This window comes from Haematobia irritans, chromosome 1, assembly GCF_050003625.1.
Source record: "Haematobia irritans isolate KBUSLIRL chromosome 1, ASM5000362v1, whole genome shotgun sequence".
NCBI lineage: Eukaryota > Metazoa > Arthropoda > Insecta > Diptera > Muscidae > Haematobia > Haematobia irritans.
The window spans coordinates 94,786,782-94,809,593 of NC_134397.1; the positions used below are offsets into that span (position 1 = coordinate 94,786,782).

Consider the following 22,812-nt stretch of genomic DNA (forward strand, 5'->3'; position numbering starts at 1 on the left):
AATCAATTATTATTGCATTACTATTTATTCATTTATAATTATTTTATTGTTAAGGCCGGTATTAGTATTATCGTGCCAAAATAGCGGTGAGTTATAATGACTAACTTGTAATGACAAAAATAAATACTTCTCGGTAATTTTCGAATTGTTATTCTCAAAATTTTATGCAGTTGGCTGTTAATGACTTAATAAAATAGAATAAATGTTGGTACCATTAGGTATAATTATTCACATAATTGAGTATTTACTTAAAAAATCAAACAGGTCGAAAACCTATGTTGTTACCTGTTTATTTTCATAATTCATTATGATTGTAAATAAATAAATAAATAAAATCAAAAAATCAAAAAGAATATGTAATGTAACGGTAATTCTGAACATTTTTCCGTTAAGAAATTTTTATCACAAATATTTCATAATAATTGTGATTTAAATTAATGCCATTTATGTTCTAAATAAATGCTTTCTTATACCTCATTCACATTACACTTCCAAAATGCACTTAAACTATATTTCAAATGCCATTTGCTTTTAAAAAGGGACTTAAAATCCACTTTTAGTAGATTTCGAACCTAATGTGAATTGACTATTGGATATATTATAACGTAATTCACGAATCCAACTCCCTTAAACAACCTACATTTATTTCTATTTTAAGTGTGAAATGAATCTTATAATCTTATTTAGATGATTTATTAGATTTTTTGTTTATTTATACAATATTCGTTTCTATTCAAGTAGTGCTCCTATTACAGCATTACTCGCCATATTTTGATCCATTGTAATCGGCGATAGAAACCAATATTTTCGAGATTTGGTTGCCTGAGGCAATAAGTGGCTATTTTGCAAACTTTGGTGCATCTACGAATAAGTGATTACATATTAGGTGATTATATGCTCTAAAAGCACTACTTATTTCATGGCCGAAAGTATGCCTGGTGGGAAGTACTTTCCTCCTAGGACATGCGTATGTAAATGTAATCCGGAGCGATGCCAATTAATAAGTGGTTGTTAATTTTTAAATAGGCTTACATACAAGATTACCGGGTAATGAGAGTTTTTGCTGGGTATTATACTAATAATAATAATAAATATATATGTAATAATTATAAATAAAAAAATACAATAATTAATTGAAAGCCTCAATTAAAATATTAATTGGGTCACAATCAATAACAGTTTTCATTGAATCAATTAAAAAATTAATTGAAAGTGAAGAAGAATCCCATTGATTTGATCAAGTAATTTTTTATTACTAATTAATTCTGTGTAAAAAATTAACTGGAACAATTAATTTCGTTGTGTAACCAAAAAAATGTTTCTGTATATGAGTATAGAAATTTATTTCCGAACAAAATTACATTATTAAATGGAAAAATATATTTTTGTAATTAAAATGTTAATTGGTTAATTTTTCAATTGACTACATTTTTAATTAGGTTAACAATTTAATTTTTAAATCGATTAGGTTTTCATTTTAATCAAATTTTTTAACATGAAATATTTTTGTGATATTTTTTCTGTGTAGTCCAACTTAGGTTAGGTTAGGTTAAAGTGGCAGCGCGATTAAATTTCAGGCTCACTTAGACTATTCAGTCCATTGTGATACCACATTTAACTAAAAGTACCTATTACATATGGGCAACTTCTAGTCTTAACCACTAAACCTTCTCTATTATTTACTTTTGTTGAACCAACCAGATTGCTCCAAAAACATTAACAAGCTGCTTAAGTTAACGTTTTCCAGGTCCGCCAGTAATCTAAAGCTATATGCTCCTAAAATTCGCTTACGCCTTACACAAAAAGCAGGACACTCACACAAGAGGTGTTTAATTGATTCCTTTTCCCCCACATCATGGCAGCTTATACAATAGTCATTATACACAGAAAAAAATATCACCAAAATATTTCCAATTAAAAAGTTAATTGAAGTTGAAAATTTTTTCAATTAATAAATTAATTGATACAATTAACTTTTTAATCATGATAGAAACATTAAGTTAATTAAGTCAATGATTGAATTTTTAAAAATGTTTAATTAAAAAATTAATTGATACAATTAACTTTTTAATCAAATTCGGAAGACCAATTCAGTTTAAAAAAAGTGCTGATTTTTTTTTTACTTTTTTAATTAAAAATGTATTTCAAACAATCATTTGTTAATCTAAATAAAAACTCTAAGCCAATCTAACTAAGTAATTAAAAATAGTTACCTTTTTTAATTAATAAATTAATTGCGTTTTGCAATCAACATCAATTAAATTTTTAATTGAATCAATTAAAAAATTAATTGAATTTTGCTGAAAAAATCAATTAATTTTTTAATCAAGAATTTTTTCTATGCCCAATTAAAACTGTGATTGATACTATCATTTTCGTGATTGAAGACATTTCAATTAAAAAATTAATTGGATCAATTAATTTGGTGATTGAATCAGAGAAAAAATTTTTTGTGTGTACTTCGCACCTATAGTTTTTGGAAATTCGCCTATCAGGCAGCGATCCGTTATAGCAGATATCAGGAGTGATATCTGACGCCTTGAGAACACTAGCATATCGTGCGGTTTAAGTTTAAATGGGCCATATTTGCTTGGTGTCGTTACAACCCTTGCAATTCTCCCATCGAATATTGGCCATCATAACAGCCTTCTCACGCAGTAAGATCTTGCAGGTGGCCAGAGGCTTAACAACAGACTCTAGTTCCCATGGAATATGTAAGGTAGTTCCTAGCCTTGCTAACTCATCCGCTTCGCAGTTCCCCGGTATGTTCCTATGGCCAGGCACCCATATTAGGTGAATATTGTACTGATCAGCTATCTCGTTGAGAGATTTGCGGCAGTCTATGACCGTTTTCGAGTTAAGGAACACAGAGTCCAAGGATTTTATTGCAGGTTGACTGTCTGAGTATATATTGACAATATTTGTTGGAACATTACTTCTCAGCCAATTCACCACCTCTCTTATTCCCAATATTTCAGCCCGAAAACCACTACAGTGATTAGGTAATCTTTTCGCTATTCGAATTTCCAGATCTTTAGAATATACTCCGAACCCCACTTGTCCCACTTGAGTTTCAAACTTTTTGTCGAAAAGTGGTTTTGCCAGGGTGTAATCCACTACGTTAGGCACATCTGGCATTACTTTGAGGACCGAACTATGACCGTAACTTTTTTCCGACCACAGCGATAGCTCGCGCAACCGCACAGCCGTTGTTGCAGCTGACTGTTTGGCCAAAATGTCTAAAGGCAATAGATGTAACATGACATTAAGGGAGTCTATTCCTGTCTTACTAAATGCGCCTGAGATACATAAGCTCGCCATACGCTGAACTTTATCTAAACAAGTCGGTTTCTGAAGTGCCGGCCACCAGACTACAACACCATATAGCATTATATAGCACTAACTACTGCCGTGTATAGCCATTGCACAATTTTTGGTCTTAGTCCCCACTTTTTCCCTATTGCCTTTTTGCACGAGTACAAAGCTACCGTGGCTTTTCTCGCCCTCTCTTCAATATTAAGCCTAAAATTCAGCTTCCTGTCCAAAATAACGCCAAGGTATTTTGCACACTCACCAAAGGAATTTCAGTACCCCCTAAGGAAATGCGCCTAACCGTGGGTGTTTTGCGATCTTTGCAGTACATGACTAGTTCTGTCTTTGCAGGATTTACACCAAGACCATTATCTTTCGCCCATTTCTCAGTCATCCGGAGCGCTCTCTGTATAATATCTCTGATTGTGGATGGGAATTTTCCCCTGACTGCTAGCGCCACATCATCTGCGTATGCCACCACTTTTATCCTTTCTTTTTCTAGGGAAACCAGAAGGTTGTTTATAGCAACATTCCAAAGAAGAGGTGATAGAACTCCTCCTTGGGGAGTGCTTCTGTTCACATACCTTTGTATGTTTGCTTGCCCTAGTGTGGCTGAAATACGTCTCTTTATTAGAAGTTCGTCTAACAGCCTAAGTATACCTGGATCAACATTCAGAGTTGTCAGTCCATTTAATATCGAGCTCGGATAGACATTATTGAACGCCCTTCGATGTCTAGAAACGCCACGATTGTGTATTCTTTGACAGATAGTGAGCTTTCAATAAAGCTGACTAGTTCATGCAATGCGGTCTCAGTAGACCTGCCCTTCGAGTATGCATGCTGTCGTTTCGAGAGCAAACTTGAATTCACGCTAGTTCTAAGGTACATGTCTATCATCCCCTCCAGGGTCTTAAGTAGGAATGAGGATAAGCTGATTGGTCGGAAATCCTTCGCACTCGAGTGAGAGGCTTTTCCCGATTTAGGTATGAAGACGACTTTTGTTTATCTCCACTTTTCTGGACTATATGCTAGGTTTACACATCGTTTATATATCACCGTCAACAAGGGGATAATTCTTTCAGCCACTGCTTGTAATTCCGCCGGAGAAATTCCATCAGGTGCGGGTGATTTGAATGGTCCAAAGCTATTTAAAGCCTATTTTATTCTAGATTCCGATACAATTTCCTCGATAGGAAATGACCGCTGAGCCTCTGTTACACCTCCAGAACATGGTTCAACCTTCTGATTTCCAGGGAAGTGTGTGTCCAAAAGTACCTCCAACATCTCCTCACTGGACATTGTCCAATTTCCCTCCGATGTTTTAATGAAACCTGGAGCGGTGTTAGTGGATGCTAGTACCTTCCGTAGTCTGGAAGCCTCTGACGTATTCTCAATACTGCTACAGTAATCACCCCAAGAGTTTTGTTGAGACCTTCTCAGTTCTCGTTTATATGCTCTCAGATTCATCTTGTAAGTGTCCCAATCCTCCGGAGCTCTTGTGGACTTTGCTTTGTTAAAGAGCTTCCTGCAGGATTTCCTCATATTACTTAACTCCATAGTCCACCATGACGGCCGATTTTTTCCCCTTGGCTTTCCTCTAGGGCAAGCAGCTTTCAGTGACATGTTGAAGGCTTTAGTAATCCGCTCCACTGCCTCTCACTTCGCACTCGAGTGAGAGGCTTTTCCCGCTTTAGGTATGAAGACGACTTTTGTTTATCTCCACTTTTCTGGAATATATGCTAAGTTTACACATCGTTTATATATCACCGTCAACCAGGGGATAATTCTTTCAGCCACTGCTTGTAATTCTGCCGGAGAAATTCCATCAGGTGCGGGTGATTTGAATGGTCCAAAGATATTTAAAGCCCATTTTATTCCAGATTCCGATACAATTTCCTCGATAGGAAATGACCGCTGAGCCTCTGTTACACCTCCAGAACATGGTTCAACCGCCTGATTTCCAGGGAAGTGTGTGTCCAAAAGTACCTCCAACGTCTCCTTACTGGACGTTGTCCAATTTTCCTCCGATGTTTTAATGAAACCTGAAGCGGTGTTAGGTTAGGTTAAAGTTGCAGCCCGATTAAATTTCAGGCTCACTTAGACTATTCAGTCCATTGTGATACCACATTTAACTAAAAGTACCTATTACATGGGCACTTCTAGTCTTAACCACTGAACTTTCTCTATTATTTACTTTTGTGGAACCAACCAGATTGCTCCAAAAACATTAACAAACTGCTTAAGTTAACGTTTTCCAGGTCAGCCAGTAATCTAAAGCTATATGCTCCTAAAATTCGCTTACGCCTTACACAAAAAGCAGGACACTCACACAAGAGGTGTTTAATTGATTCCTTTTCCTCCACATCATGACAGCTTATACAATAGTCATTATACTTCGCACCTATAGTTTTTGCAAATTCGCCTATCAGGCAGCGACCCGTTATAGCAGATATCAGGAGTGCTATCTGACGCCTTGAGAACACTAGCATATCTAGTGTGCGGTTTAAATTTAAATGGGGCCATATTTGCTTGGTGTCGTTGCAACCCTTGCAATTTTCCCATCGAATATTGGCCACCATAACAGCCTTCTCACGCAGTAAGAGCTTGCAGGTGGCCAGAGGCATACCAACAGATTCTAGTTCCCATGGAATATGTAAGGTAGTTCCTAGCCTTGCTAACACATCTGCTTCGCAGTTCTCCGGTATGTTCCTATGGCCAGGCACCCATATTAGGTGAATATTGTACTGCTCAGCTATCTCGTTGAGAGATTTGCGGCAGTCTATGGCCGTTTTCGAGTTAAGAAACACAGAGTCCAAGGATTTTATTGCAGGTTGACTGTCTGAGTATATATTAATGCCAATATTTGTTGGAACATTACTTCTCAGCCAATTCGCCACCTCTCTTATTGCCAATATTTCAGCCTGAAAAACACTACAGTGATTAGGTAATCTTTTCGCTATTCGAATTTCCAGATCTTTAGAATATACTCCGAACCCCACTTGTCCATTCAATATGGAGCCATCAGTATAGAAATTTATATATCTTTTATTCCCCGGGGTCTGTGTACACCACGCCTCACTGTTGGGAATTTGAGTTTCAAACTTTTTGTCGAAAAGTGGTTTTGCCAGGGTGTAATCCACTACGTTAGGCACATCTGGCATTACTTTGAGGACCGAACTATGACCGTAACTTTTTTCCGACCCCAGCGATAGCTCGCGCAACCGCACAGCCGTTGTTGCAGCTGACTGTTTGGCCAAAATGTCTAAAGGCAATAGATGTAACATGACATTAAGGGAGTCTGTTCCTGTCTTACTAAATGCGCCTGAGATACATAAGCTCGCCATACGCTGAACTTTATCTAAACAAGTCGGTTTCTGAAGTGCCGGCCACCAGACTACAACACCATATAGCATTATATAGCACTAACTACTGCCGTGTATAGCCATTGCACAATTTTTGGTCTTAGTCCCCACTTTTTCCCTATTGCCTTTTTGCACGAGTACAAAGCTACCGTGGCTTTTCTCGCCCTCTCTTCAATATTAAGCCTAAAATTCAGCTTCCTGTCCAAAATAACGCCAAGGTATTTTGCACACTCACCAAAGGAATTTCAGTACCCCCTAAGGAAATGCGCCTAACCGTGGGTGTTTTGCGATCTTTGCAGTACATGACTAGTTCTGTCTTTGCAGGATTTACACCAAGACCATTATCTTTCGCCCATTTCTCAGTCATCCGGAGCGCTCTCTGTATAATATCTCTGATTGTGGATGGGAATTTTCCCCTGACTGCTAGCGCCACATCATCTGCGTATGCCACCACTTTTATCCTTTCTTTTTCTAGGGAAACCAGAAGGTTGTTTATAGCAACATTCCAAAGAAGAGGTGATAGAACTCCTCCTTGGGGAGTGCTTCTGTTCACATACCTTTGTATGTTTGCTTGCCCTAGTGTGGCTGAAATACGTCTCTTTATTAGAAGTTCGTCTAACAGCCTAAGTATACCTGGATCAACATTCAGAGTTGTCAGTCCATTTAATATCGAGCTCGGATAGACATTATTGAACGCCCCTTCGATGTCTAGAAACGCCACGATTGTGTATTCTTTGACAGATAGTGAGCTTTCAATAAAGCTGACTAGTTCATGCAATGCGGTCTCAGTAGACCTGCCCTTCGAGTATGCATGCTGTCGTTTCGAGAGCAAACTTGAATTCACGCTAGTTCTAAGGTACATGTCTATCATCCCCTCCAGGGTCTTAAGTAGGAATGAGGATAAGCTGATTGGTCGGAAATCCTTCGCACTCGAGTGAGAGGCTTTTCCCGATTTAGGTATGAAGACGACTTTTGTTTATCTCCACTTTTCTGGACTATATGCTAGGTTTACACATCGTTTATATATCACCGTCAACAAGGGGATAATTCTTTCAGCCACTGCTTGTAATTCCGCCGGAGAAATTCCATCAGGTGCGGGTGATTTGAATGGTCCAAAGCTATTTAAAGCCTATTTTATTCTAGATTCCGATACAATTTCCTCGATAGGAAATGACCGCTGAGCCTCTGTTACACCTCCAGAACATGGTTCAACCTTCTGATTTCCAGGGAAGTGTGTGTCCAAAAGTACCTCCAACATCTCCTCACTGGACATTGTCCAATTTCCCTCCGATGTTTTAATGAAACCTGGAGCGGTGTTAGTGGATGCTAGTACCTTCCGTAGTCTGGAAGCCTCTGACGTATTCTCAATACTGCTACAGTAATCACCCCAAGAGTTTTGTTGAGACCTTCTCAGTTCTCGTTTATATGCTCTCAGATTCATCTTGTAAGTGTCCCAATCCTCCGGAGCTCTTGTGGACTTTGCTTTGTTAAAGAGCTTCCTGCAGGATTTCCTCATATTACTTAACTCCATAGTCCACCATGACGGCCGATTTTTTCCCCTTGGCTTTCCTCTAGGGCAAGCAGCTTTCAGTGACATGTTGAAGGCTTTAGTAATCCGCTCCACTGCCTCTCACTTCGCACTCGAGTGAGAGGCTTTTCCCGCTTTAGGTATGAAGACGACTTTTGTTTATCTCCACTTTTCTGGAATATATGCTAAGTTTACACATCGTTTATATATCACCGTCAACCAGGGGATAATTCTTTCAGCCACTGCTTGTAATTCTGCCGGAGAAATTCCATCAGGTGCGGGTGATTTGAATGGTCCAAAGATATTTAAAGCCCATTTTATTCCAGATTCCGATACAATTTCCTCGATAGGAAATGACCGCTGAGCCTCTGTTACACCTCCAGAACATGGTTCAACCGCCTGATTTCCAGGGAAGTGTGTGTCCAAAAGTACCTCCAACGTCTCCTTACTGGACGTTGTCCAATTTTCCTCCGATGTTTTAATGAAACCTGAAGCGGTGTTAGGTTAGGTTAAAGTTGCAGCCCGATTAAATTTCAGGCTCACTTAGACTATTCAGTCCATTGTGATACCACATTTAACTAAAAGTACCTATTACATGGGCACTTCTAGTCTTAACCACTGAACTTTCTCTATTATTTACTTTTGTGGAACCAACCAGATTGCTCCAAAAACATTAACAAACTGCTTAAGTTAACGTTTTCCAGGTCAGCCAGTAATCTAAAGCTATATGCTCCTAAAATTCGCTTACGCCTTACACAAAAAGCAGGACACTCACACAAGAGGTGTTTAATTGATTCCTTTTCCTCCACATCATGACAGCTTATACAATAGTCATTATACTTCGCACCTATAGTTTTTGCAAATTCGCCTATCAGGCAGCGACCCGTTATAGCAGATATCAGGAGTGCTATCTGACGCCTTGAGAACACTAGCATATCTAGTGTGCGGTTTAAATTTAAATGGGGCCATATTTGCTTGGTGTCGTTGCAACCCTTGCAATTTTCCCATCGAATATTGGCCACCATAACAGCCTTCTCACGCAGTAAGAGCTTGCAGGTGGCCAGAGGCATACCAACAGATTCTAGTTCCCATGGAATATGTAAGGTAGTTCCTAGCCTTGCTAACACATCTGCTTCGCAGTTCTCCGGTATGTTCCTATGGCCAGGCACCCATATTAGGTGAATATTGTACTGCTCAGCTATCTCGTTGAGAGATTTGCGGCAGTCTATGGCCGTTTTCGAGTTAAGAAACACAGAGTCCAAGGATTTTATTGCAGGTTGACTGTCTGAGTATATATTAATGCCAATATTTGTTGGAACATTACTTCTCAGCCAATTCGCCACCTCTCTTATTGCCAATATTTCAGCCTGAAAAACACTACAGTGATTAGGTAATCTTTTCGCTATTCGAATTTCCAGATCTTTAGAATATACTCCGAACCCCACTTGTCCATTCAATATGGAGCCATCAGTATAGAAATTTATATATCTTTTATTCCCCGGGGTCTGTGTACACCACGCCTCACTGTTGGGAATTTGAGTTTCAAACTTTTTGTCGAAAAGTGGTTTTGCCAGGGTGTAATCCACTACGTTAGGCACATCTGGCATTACTTTGAGGACCGAACTATGACCGTAACTTTTTTCCGACCCCAGCGATAGCTCGCGCAACCGCACAGCCGTTGTTGCAGCTGACTGTTTGGCCAAAATGTCTAAAGGCAATAGATGTAACATGACATTAAGGGAGTCTGTTCCTGTCTTACTAAATGCGCCTGAGATACATAAGCTCGCCATACGCTGAACTTTATCTAAACAAGTCGGTTTCTGAAGTGCCGGCCACCAGACTACAACACCATATAGCATTATATAGCACTAACTACTGCCGTGTATAGCCATTGCACAATTTTTGGTCTTAGTCCCCACTTTTTCCCTATTGCCTTTTTGCACGAGTACAAAGCTACCGTGGCTTTTCTCGCCCTCTCTTCAATATTAAGCCTAAAATTCAGCTTCCTGTCTAAAATAACGCCAAGGTATTTTGCACACTCACCAAAGGGAATTTCAGTACCCCCTAAGGAAATGGGCCTAACCGTGGGTGTTTTGCGATCTTTGCAGTACATGACTAGTTCTGTCTTTGCAGGATTTACACCAAGACCATTATCTTTCGCCCATTTCTCAGTCATCCGGAGAGCTCTCTGTATAATATCTCTGATTGTGGATGGGAATTTTCCCCTGACTGCTAGCGCCACATCATCTGCGTATGCCACCACTTTTATCCTTTCTTTTTCTAGGGAAACCAGAAGGTTGTTTATAGCAACATTCCAAAGAAGAGGTGATAGAACTCCTCCTTGGGGAGTGCTTCTGTTCACATACCTTTGTATGTTTGCTTGCCCTAGTGTGGCTGAAATACGTCTCTTTATTAGAAGTTCGTCTAACAGCCTAAGTATACCTGGATCAACATTCAGAGTTGTCAGTCCATTTAATATCGAGCTCGGATAGACATTATTGAACGCCCCTTCGATGTCTAGAAACGCCACGATTGTGTATTCTTTGACAGATAGTGAGCTTTCAATAAAGCTGACTAGTTCATGCAATGCGGTCTCAGACCTGCCCTTCGAGTATGCATGCTGTCGTTTCGAGAGCAAACTTGAATCCACGCTAGTTCTAAGATATATGTCTATCATCCACTCCAGGGTCTTAAGTAGGAATGAGGATAAGCTGATTGGTCGGAAATCCTTCGCACTCGAGTGAGATGCTTTTCCTGCTTTAGGTATGAAGACGACTTTTGTTTCCCTCCACTTTTCTGGAATATATGCTAAGTTTACACATCGTTTGACATCGAATGATAATTCAACCGTCGAACTGAACGGACGTGTTTTTTAATAGCGGAGTATTTCATCGTAATAAGTACTTATTACGAATTTCACGTGTGGTGGAAATAATAAACCACCATGCAGCGAAATTCAAAGTCATCCACTGGGTTGCTAACTTCAGGGCCCAGTGGACGGGTAACGACTGAAGTTATAAATTTGGGCATCGACCAAGAGTCAGGCCCAATTAGTCGACCTGTAGACGGGTCATGTCTAGAAACGCCACGATTGTGTATTCTTTGACAGATAGTGAGCTTTCAATAAAGCTGACTAGTTCATGCAATGCGGTCTCAGTAGACCTGCCCTTCGAGTATGCATGCTGTCGTTTCGAGAGCAAACTTGAATCCACGCTAGTTCTAAGATACATGTCTATCATTCCTCTCCAGGGTCTTAAGTAGGAATGAGGATAAGCTGATTGGTCGGAAATCCTTCGCACTCGAGTGAGAGGCTTTTCCTGCTTTAGGTATGAAGACGACTTTTGTTTCCCTCCACTTTTCTGGAATATATGTTAAGTTTACACATCGTTTATATATCACCGTCAACCAGGGGATAACTCTTTCAGCCACTGCCTGTAACTCCGCCGGAGTAATTCCATCAGGTCCGGGGGATTTGAATGGTCCAAAGCTATTTAAAGCCCATTTTATTCTAGATTCCGACACAATTTCCTCGATAGGAAATGATCGCTGAGCCTCTGTTACACCGCCGGAACATGGTTCAACCGTCTGATTTCCAGGGAAGTGTGTGTCCAAAAGTACCTCCAACGTCTCCTCACTGGACGTTGTCCAATTTCCCTCCGATGTTTTAATGAAACCTGGAGCGGTGTTAGTGGATGCTAGTACCTTCCGTAGTCTGGAAGCCTCTGACGTATTCTCAATACTGCTACAGTAATCATCCCAAGAGTTTTGTTGAGACCTTCTCAGTTCTCGTATATATGCTCTCAGATTCATCTTGTAAGTGTCCCAATCCTCCGGAGCTCTTGTGGACTTTGCCTTGTTAAAGAGCTTCCTGCAGGATTTCCTCATATTACTTAACTCCGTAGTCCACCATGGCGGCCGATTTTTTCCCCTTGGCTTTCCTCTAGGGCAAGCAGCTTTCAGTGAAATGTTGAAGGCCTTAGTAATCCGCTCCACTGCGTGTTCGATATCTTGCACAGTGCTCATATTTGTCTCCGGCATTTCAGGTATCATCAAATTGAACGATTCCCTATACCTATTCCAATCAGCTTTCCTAACATTTGGCGGAAATATGGTCTTTGAAGTACGAACAGCCAATCTGAAACTGATGTAGCGATGATCTGAGAAGCTATGTTACCTCAAAACTTGTCACTCAGATATCTTATCATTCAGTTCCGGAGAGGTCAACGTTACGTCCAAAACCTCTTGTCTGTTCCTGGTGACGAAGGTTGGTGCATCTCCCTTATTGCAAACTACCAGGTTAGTACGCAAAATAAACTCTATTAGCGACTCTCCCCTTGCATTAGTATCACTACTTCCCCAAATACTATGATGTGCATTTGCATCGCATCCCATAATGAGTTTTGTCTTTGTTTTTAGTGACTCCTCAACTAAGGTCTTAACGGCACAGGGTGGCATCTCCCTATCATGTCCCATGTAGACCGAAGATACCCAATATTTGCATGTGGATATCTCTAGACTGGCTACGACAGTGTCTGCATTGCTCAATGAAGGAAGCAGAAACAAGTTTAATTCGTTTTTAGCAATTATACATGCTTGATTTATATCGTTACCGGTACCGGCAAAAGTTTGAAACCCGGAGTGCTTAATTCACAGATCTTGTTCTTATATATGTATGGTTCTTGAATAAGAACTATATCTATGTCTCCTTTCATCAGGAGAACTTTTAAGGCAGCACAAGCGGCCTTACAATGGTGAAGATTTATCTGGAGGAACCGTAGAATCATCCAAATTTTCAACACCGTCACATCAGCCGCTTCAATTAAGTCATCAAGGGCTTCCTCTTCACAGATCTCGGTGACTCTCGCAACAGTCCGCGGTTCAGCTTTGGTGATGTTTGAGCCTGTAGAAACCTCCCGCATACGTTTTTCGGCATAGTCTGCAATTTTTATGTTTCCTTCGGCTTCGTTAGGAGATTTTTTCACTGCTGACTCTACCGGAGGATTGTCCGCTTCGGAATTCTTTGGCTGATAGTCCAACTTTAACTTAACTTAACTTTTAATTTTTTCATGAAAAAGTTTGCAAACAAAAATTAACGAATAAGAAGATATCCAATGCAACATGACATCGGTCAGTTTCTCATCTTCATTATCTATTGTTTTTGATTCAGAATAACTTTCGAAAACTCTGGTGTTGATGTCATGGTTATAGATATTACACATGACATGATAAGCATGAACGGATTCAAACTCAAAATGTGAGGCAAATTATTCGACTTCCACAATGTGGGGAATGTATGGATACTCATTACTATTATTACCCAAAAAAAAAAAAAAACCTTATACTCTTCTTGGCTTATAGGAGAAATAAAAACGTTTTTAAAAATAAATTTTGGTTTGAGAGCAAGCTTATACAAAGTGCTCAAAACCAAGCACGCATGATCATGAATACTTGCTAAGTCGCGTATTTTTTTGTGGTGGTTGTATTCTACAAATGCTAACAAAGCTCATGATGTATTTTGTAGTGAATTATGTAAAGTGTTTTAAAACATTTTTCTGACTATCTATTTACCTTTGAAGACCCATGAAAATAACCCATGAAATTTCTCGTAACATAGAAGGAAATATTTTTTTAACATTTCGACGACACTTTACTTAGTAAATAGGTGTATTTTGAATATGAATTCGCAAGAAAAACTTACTTTTATCGAGCGGTTAATTCTTCGTCGTTAAAGGGTTAAATAGGATATATTCATCCTATTTAACCCAATAAATAAAATATTAAATGTACTCTCTGTGGAGAATATCAAGTTGATTGGAGTAAAATTTCGTTGAACCTCGTAGATAAAATGTGGGTATTCTAGTTATATTTGCCCCATCGGACGAACAGGCTATATTTAAATCTTATCTGATTCGGTCCAAATCTGTTCACTTTGTCCAAATCTGTTCACTTTGTACAGCATCAAGACATCGGGGGTAAAGTCCCGTTCAAAATGGGTGAGGAAATATGAAATTGTTTTACCATTTTTCCCAAATTGGGCGTACATACATATGGGAGCTATATCCAAAACTTAAGCGATTAGGCACGCATTGCAAAAATACCAATTCAGCAATCTCTACAAAATTTCAACTAAATCGGAGCTATATTCAAATGGCAGCTATATCCAAAACTTAAGCGATTTGAACCAAATTAGGCACGCATTGCAAAAATACAAATTCAGCAATCTCTACAAAATTTCAAGTAAGCATGAAGCTATATCTAAAACTTAAGCGATTTGAACCAAATTAGGCACGCATTGCAAAAATACAAATTCAGCCATCTCTTCAAAATTGCAAGTAAATCGGAGTGAAACTTTGGCCTCGGGTGATTTGAACCAAATTAGGCACGCATTGCAAAAATACAAATTCAGCCATCACTACAAAATTGCAAGTAAATCGGAGTGAAACTTTGGTCTTGGGTGATCTTATGCGTCTAAATCGGCAGATAGATACACTATCCCAAACAATTGTCCGTACACTAAACTGTTGAAAATAAATTTCATCGTATTTTTTTAAGTTAAATTTATCATTTCCCAATCGACTTTCATTTTAGATCGAAAATGAAAATACGTGTCGCCAATTTGACTAGGGATGACTGTTAAGGGCTAATTTACTCTTATGTTCTTTTGTTAATAAAATTGAATTAAACTAAATTGGTTTAAACTCTCCTGAATCCTATATGCTATTACGATCCCATTTTCTATGTTGCAAACATACCTACTGAGGACTTATTAGATAGAAATTTCACTGTAGAAGAAATCACAGTTCTTCTAAGGAAACTTAAGGCAAACAAGCACCAGGTGAGGATCGCACCTCGTATGAGTTCATTATACATGCTCAGAATGCGTTTTTAGAATCATTATGAATATGATTCACGAGTATTTTTGATGGTTTCCACGACTATAATGTATTCAGAAACGGTGTCACATTCCCAATTCACAAAAAAGGAAATGTAAATGACGTTCAGAACTATAGAGGAATGACTTTTATGAACTGCGTTGGGAAAGTGATGATAGGAATGATTAATAGCAGAATTACGGAATGGACAGCCGGCATCAAATATTAAATGAGTACCAGGCGGGTTTTAGAAATGGATATTCAACTTGTTGAACCCTGTTCAACCATCTTCGTCATTTCCAATACTATATAATGAATATGTATAATTGAATTGTATTTACTAAATTAATTTTATATTTGAATTAGACTCATAAAGAAATTGAAAATATTGAATTGAAATAACTGAAGTATCAAATAGAAATTGTGAATTACATAGCATAGAGAAAGTGGCAACTCCTTGCTTCTCTCTTCATTGAAAGCTTTCACTCAAATTTAATCTTAGCGATATTCGTCCTTCTCTACCATTAAAATGAATTGCTGAATTAACGAATTTGTACACTTGATATGTCTAATGGTATTTTTTATAATTCAATTGTGCATCGTCATTCCGCTTGGTAAGCTGCCATCCCAATAAAGTTCCAGACAAAACCTGAAATCTTGCCTTTTCTTTATATTTTCTCTTTTTGGTATTTTACAATTCTTGGAGACTCTTAAACCGCAATCGCTTGACAGTCCGCTATTCAAGGATCGTATCCAGAATTGTACACAACTTCTGATAACATTTTCAATCTGGTGTCAATAGTTAATCTAAAGCTAGGCGAGAATAAAAAAAGTCTACGCCTTCTTCGTGGACTTTAGAGTACATCGAGACCTCTTGATATGCAAAATGCATGAGATTAGACTCTCAACCAAAATAGTTCGTTTTGATTGTTTTGGTCCGTTTATTATTTTCTAAATTTTCCCATATGACAGCTATCAGACCTAAGGTTGTTTTCCACAAATAGTGGAAAATATATATAAAACAAGTAAGGAAAGTCTAAAGTCGGGCGGGGCCGACTATATTATACCCTTCACCACTTTGTAAGTCCACATTTTCGATACCATATCAAATCCGTCCAATGTGTTGGGTGCTATATGAATCCATACAAATATATTCTGTATATCTGAGCAGATCTGTACAGAGTTCTGCAATACTTATAGATTTTACTATTAAGTCGGCTAATGCGCTGAGGTGGAACACAATGTTAGTAAAAAATAAATATAGGAAACATTTAAATATGAACCAATTTTGAGGCAACTTCGCAAAAGTGTATTTATGATTTATCAGTCGATAGATGTGTAATAGAGTAATAGGAACATTTGAGTCATTTTGATAAGTTTTCGACTTAGCAGTGGCGGAATAGGAAAAACATATATATGGAATCTATATCGAAATCTGAACCGATTGCAATCAAATTTCACATGCATAGTTACTATGTTGAATCTACTCCCTGTGCAAACTTTCACGTAAATCGGATAACAACTTTATATGGGAGCTACATCAAAATCTGAACCGATTTCAACCAAAATAAACATGCATATGCGAAACTTTAATTCTACTGCCTGTGCAAAGTTTAAAGTTCAATTCTACTCCCTCTGCAAAATTTCACGTAAATCAGAGTAGCACTTTTGCCTCTGTGGGCATATTAGTCCAAATCGGGCGAATGATATATATGGGAGCTATATCTAAATCTGAACCGCCTTCAACTAAATTTTGCACAATTAACGATACTATAAAACGTACTCCTTGTGCAAAATTTCAAGCAACTCAGGGCAAAACTCTGGCTTTTGAGGCCATATAAATCCAAATCGGACGAAAGATATATATGGGAGCTATATCTAAATAGGAACCGATTTTAACCAAATTAAGCACACTTAACGACACTATTAAACGTACTTGTTGTGCAAAATTTGAAGCAAGTCAGGGCAAAACTCTGGCTTTTGGGGCCATATAAGTCAAAATCGGACGAAAGATATATAGGGGAGCTATATCTAAATCTGAACCGATTTCAACTAAATTTTGCACAATTAACGATGGTAGTAAACGTACTCCTTGTGCAAAATTTCAAGCAACTCATGGCAAAACTTTGGCTTTTGAGGCCATATAAATCCAAATCGGACGAAAGATATATATGGGAGCTATATCTAAATCGCAACCGATTTTAACCAAATTAAGCACACTTAACGATACTATTAAACGTACTTGTTGTGCAAAATTTGAAGCAAATCAGGGCAAAACTCTGGCTTTTGGGGCCATATAAGTCCAAATCGATCGAAAGATATATATGGGACCTATATCTAAATCTGAACCGATTTCAACTAAATTTGGCACAATTAACGATACTATTAAACGTACTCTTTGTACAAAATTTTAATCAATTCAGGGCAAAACTCTGGCTTTTGAAGCCATATAAGTCAAAATCGGACGAAAGATATATAGGGGAGCTATATCTAAATCTGAACCGATTTCAACTAAATTTGGCACAATTAACGATACTATTAAACGTACTCGTTGTGCAAAATTTGAAGCAAATCAGGGCAAAACTCTCGCTTTTGGGGCCATATAAGTCCAAATCGGACGAAAGATATATATGGGAGCTATATATAAATCTGAACCGATTTAGCTGATATTTGGCAGTTATTACGGGACTGACAAAACATTCAGATGTACAAAATTTGAAGAACGTCGGTTCATAAATACGTGAATTACGATCAAATCGGTGATAACTATATATGGCAGCTATATCTAAATCTGAACCGATTTTTTCTAAATTAATCGATAGCGATTGTCTTCTACCCGAAGAAAGACGTTATGTCAAATTTGAGGACGATCGGACTTAAACTGCGACCTGTACTTTGTGCACAAAATTACTTATACAGACAGACGGACGGACGGACAGACAGACAGACGGACGGACATCGCTAAATCGACTCAGAATTTAATTCTAAGCCGATCGGTATACTAAAAGATGGGTCTATGACAATTATTTCTTGGCGTTACATACAAATGCACAAACTTATTATACCCTGTACCACAGTAGTGGTGAAGGGTATAAATACACAATCGGCGGTGTGGACTGGAAATGAATTCTCTGACTACTTCAACACAACTGGAGTAAAACAAGGTTGCCTACTTTCGCCAATTTTGTTCTCATTATATTTAAATGACTTGCACTACAGTCTGGGAGGAGGACTTTTCATAGATGAGATCAATGAACGTATACTAATGTACGCAGATGATATAGTTATGATAGCGTATGAACCGGGTATTCTACAACAAATGATACAAAATCTAGGAGCTTATTCTGCAAAGTGGGGAATGCAAGTGAACCAAGCGAAAAATGAGATAAAGGTGTTCAGAAAAGCAGGCTGCAAGGCGAGGAATGGACATATAATGGTGAAAAGTTTAGAATTGTAGATGAATATAAATATTTAGTGTACAATTGTGGGATACCTACAGAAGTGGACTGAAAATATATTTTCAAAGCAATAAAGAAAAATGCAAAAGGGTTTCGTTTGAGTATAACATACAACAGATTTTATTGATCTGGTTTCAGCTCCTTATCGCTTGAGTTGCTGTAGCATGTGTGAAGGTCCGTTACTTAAGTCATCTTTAGAGATTCTAAGATACAATTGAGCGAAATTCAATTGGAAAGTTGGTTTGTTTTAACATAGAAATGGTAATTGCTTATTTCATTCTAATAAATTCATATATGTATATACAAAGGAAGTTGGAAACAAAATATAATAAGATTTTTGAACTAGCTTCGACATTTAGGAATACATTAACTCCTAAATTATCCTTTTCAAAGCATTTGCTAAGAAAATAAATAGACGCAAAAATGGCCATTAACTCAACGTGAAAAAAACTTTGTTTCAGAGACAACTGTTTCCCTAAAAGCCAAATGGAAAATTGTCCTCTCTGTATGCCGTTCAAATCCTAGTTATGGCGCACAGATTTGGGGTATCTCAAATTTCGAAGAAGTCGACAATCTGTATCGCTACTTTATTAAACAGATGTTAACATAAATTTCTGATAGAGGCTCTAAATTACAGAAGATCATTAATAGATGAATACAATTATTAAATTTATTTCCGGCAGACGGTTTATATGAAAACCATGCTGTACATTTTTTTATTTTTAAGGTCACATTGTAAACGTATTATTTAATGTATCCTAACCAAATGTGAAAATAAAGAAATATTGAATTGAAATTGGTTTAATGTGCAATTTTTTTGGAGATGTAGATTATTACATCAAACATTAAAGAATCCCGAACAAAATCCCGAATCCCGGGATTTATAAAAATCTATCCTGAATAACAGCCCTAGTGGCTAACGCGTCGTTTGACTCATGAAGATTTCTATCAATCCATCTTAATTACGCTCAAACAAATTTATACTGCATTTCAGCCAAAAGGAAATATTTTAATGTAATTGTGAACAATTTGGCCTATGCATCGATACATATTTTTTTCTCGTGGTCCTCTCGGTATTTGACCAGCATACTTATATGTTTTTGACTCTCATCAAAATCAGGCAAAAATCCAGATTTAAGTACAAACACACATACACTTTTGGCGTTTGCAAATATTGACACTTGATTTTAAATTCGTTTGGTTAACTGAAAGACCATTAGCCATGGAAATTGACTATGAATTACTATGAGAATGCATTTGTCCTTACTTGATGCATTCCCAGTCCTCAAATATATTCAATAATGTCATATACAATGGCCAGTCAATTGGCATATTTTGTTGGTGGTGTTGTTTATGTTATACTTACAATTTTTTTTGTTGGGTCCAAATGAAATAAAGTACACAATATTTACGCGCTTAAAGCTAATACGGTTGAGTTTGCGACCATCTGATTTTCTTCAAATGTTAAAAATCTGTTTATATATATTATTTGTGTTTCATATATTTCCAATGTACAGAAAAAAATAATTGTCCGCTTGGAAGAACCTCGTCTGCTATTTAGCTATCGCTTCTTCTTCTTGAAAAAAGTTGTTAGCAAGAATTATTGGGTGGGGGAGGTAAGAGTTTTGCGATGTGAAATGTTATCGATAAGTCTAGATTGACGCGATAACAGATATCGACTATCGTTCCTTGGTAGTGACCAAAATAAAATGCGCTTCTGTATTGTTCGTTATGCGCTTTACAGACTATCAGTTATTCCGGACGACAGTGCTCGTGTCGAACATATCCCATATATTGTGCACATTATAAGTTAAGCGGACCTTAGACGGTCGGATAAACACTCCGACAGAGGTTCGTCTATTTGTTGTGTGTTCGTTCAAGTTTTGCCCTTAAAGGCCGGTACTCTGTTCGGTTTTCGCGTTGAAACTCCATACAAAACCAAAAAATGCGAAAAATTTGCGAAATTTTTTCCATTTGTGATACTTTGTTTTTTCGTGTTGAAAAACTGACGTTTATAGCACGGCGCCATTTGAAATGTGAATTAAGAAATAATTTATTTATTAAAAACTATTTGTGCGGGTTTATAAATCAAACACGGACCATATTTTTGTTCCGAAACTATACAAAGGACCAAAGGAATAGCAGATCAATTGCCCAAGGAAAAATAAAATGTTATTTTGTAAAAACAAGCAACAACCACCAACAATATCGCTCCCTGTAAAATAGCGCTCCAAGCTACCTAAAAAAAACGCCGCTTTCTATGTGCGAAATAATGGTTTCCATAAAAATTTTTCGCAAGAATGAACATAGTACTATCCCTGCCAACATTTTTTGAATTTGGGGGCGCTTCTGAGAATCCCCAGTACGTCGAAAACAATCATATACGATATCAAAAACTCGTCGGAAAAGCGCCGTCACTATTGAGAAGTTGTACCACGCCAAGTTACTACAAAAAGGTTTCGCATGAGTGCAATTATTAGGTGCCTTTATAGATCAATTTAGAACGACGCCAATAAGAGACTCTCGAAACAATCAGAAAAAGCACATTTTAAGATAGTGGTAAAAGAATCATTGTGGTCGAGTAAAACACGTTTGTTTAGATATTTATTAATTTGATTAATCATTTACAAATTCTTAATAATATAACATTTATACCACTATCACATCACATTTAACATAATTTTTTGCATTAATGATGATGTAGAGTTACAAGTAGCGAGTTACATGTTGCAGCGTCTATCAGCCAGTGTTTTTATTCGATGGAGGCAGCGTGTCTGTAAAATATTTGAAAAACAATCACTTTATTCCATTTGGAAAATCAAAAATTGTTCACCAATATACCTTTCACAATTTTAAGCGTAAAATCTATGTTTTCAGAACTTTATTTTCGTTTTTATTTAAATAAAATATAACAAGCTGGTTGGGCTTGGCGTTTCACAAAAAATAAAATGGCTTTTGTAAAAGTAGTGATGGCAAAATACATGTATGAAGTACATTTTGTACTTTATGATATGCTGCCCCCCATCACAGTAGGATGGTTGTAGTGACACTTTCGAGTCTGTGGTAGCGATGAAGACGAAATGGAACTTTGAAATGCTGGCAGGGATGTGGCAATTGATCTGCTATTCCTTTGATCCTTTGTATATATTCGGAACAAAAATATGGTCCGTGTTTGATTTATAAACCCGCACAAATAGTTTTTAATAAATAAATTATTTCTTAATTCACATTGCAAATGGCGCCGTGCTATAAACGTCAGTTTTTCAACACGAAAAAACAAAGTATCACAAATGGAAAAAATTTCGCAAATTTTTCGCATTTTTTGGTTTTGTATGGAGTTTCAACGCGAAAACCGAACAGAGTACCGGCCTTTACACTGCACGAACAAATGTGATGACAACATGAAAAAATAAGAAGAAGCATAAACAAACAATGAAGTTGTACGAAGATTTATGGGTGAAACCATTTTTTACTGAAAAAATGGAAGAAAATAATAAAAAAAATCCTGGTATATGTGTCAAAACAATGATTCCTGAAGTAATCCACATTTAATATATTACAAATTACTTGATGAATTTAAAATACTTGTCGCCTGGTTTCCCATTTATTGGAAGTGGAATTTTTCCACGTTTTTGCCACAATACTGGTTTAGATTTATGTATTTCTTTAATTTTCAACCAGAATTGGCGATCCATCATTAATTTCATTGCAGAAATGCCGTTTTTTAATGTAAAAATAAATTTGTCTTTGATAATGTTTGTCGAACATCCCCTTACACTCAATGATTTGTACCACCCAACCAGAAAAAATCAAAAGGGCTGTTTTCTTTTTGCACTGGATACAACATTTGTATGGGCTATCCAGAACATCGTTACGCTGGTGTTCTATCCAGAACATCTCATCAGTGCAAGTCGCGAAGATCTTGCCAGATTGTGTTTTGATAAAGTGACGCTGCATCGATTCACAATAGCACTTTATTGTGACTAATTTATCTAAAAACATAAAATTCAAAGTGGTATAGTGTCATAAATAATCGCAGCAGTAAATATTTATTACTAATTGGAGCATTTCATACATTAAAAATGCAAGATTTCACTTCTTTTCTGTGATTGTTTTTAAACAGCTGATGACAGTGTTGCATATTTTTGGAGATGTCCTGGATAAGCGAGTACTCTGTTTTATTTTAGTCCTTCACGGCTTACGGTATCCAGTGCTAAAAGAAAACAGCCCTAAAGTTGTTTTGATTTTATGCCAACACGTCCCCGCGACAGCCGAACACG

The 22,812-nt window shown here is 37.5% G+C and overlaps 1 protein-coding gene and 1 long non-coding RNA gene across 4 annotated transcripts in view; both read right to left on the bottom strand.

Moving 5' to 3' along the window:
- The window catches only part of LOC142221443 (mitochondrial protein C2orf69 homolog), a 71,217-nt gene extending 51,098 nt beyond the window's left edge, over nucleotides 1–20,119 (bottom strand). For all 3 annotated transcript variants that reach the window (XM_075291173.1, XM_075291171.1, XM_075291172.1), the window contains exon 1: nucleotides 19,899–20,119. The gene's annotated coding sequence lies outside the window, so the exon portion shown is untranslated. The remainder of the gene's footprint in view (nucleotides 1–19,898) is intronic.
- Nucleotides 20,120–21,119: 1,000 nt separating this feature from the next.
- Nucleotides 21,120–21,848, bottom strand: LOC142240234 (uncharacterized). Its single transcript, XR_012723202.1, has 2 exons — nucleotides 21,374–21,848; nucleotides 21,120–21,306 (listed from the first exon to the last, which is right to left on the bottom strand). It is a non-coding gene; the product is annotated as an uncharacterized LOC142240234 (long non-coding RNA).
- Between the last annotated feature and the right edge of the window lie 964 nt (nucleotides 21,849–22,812).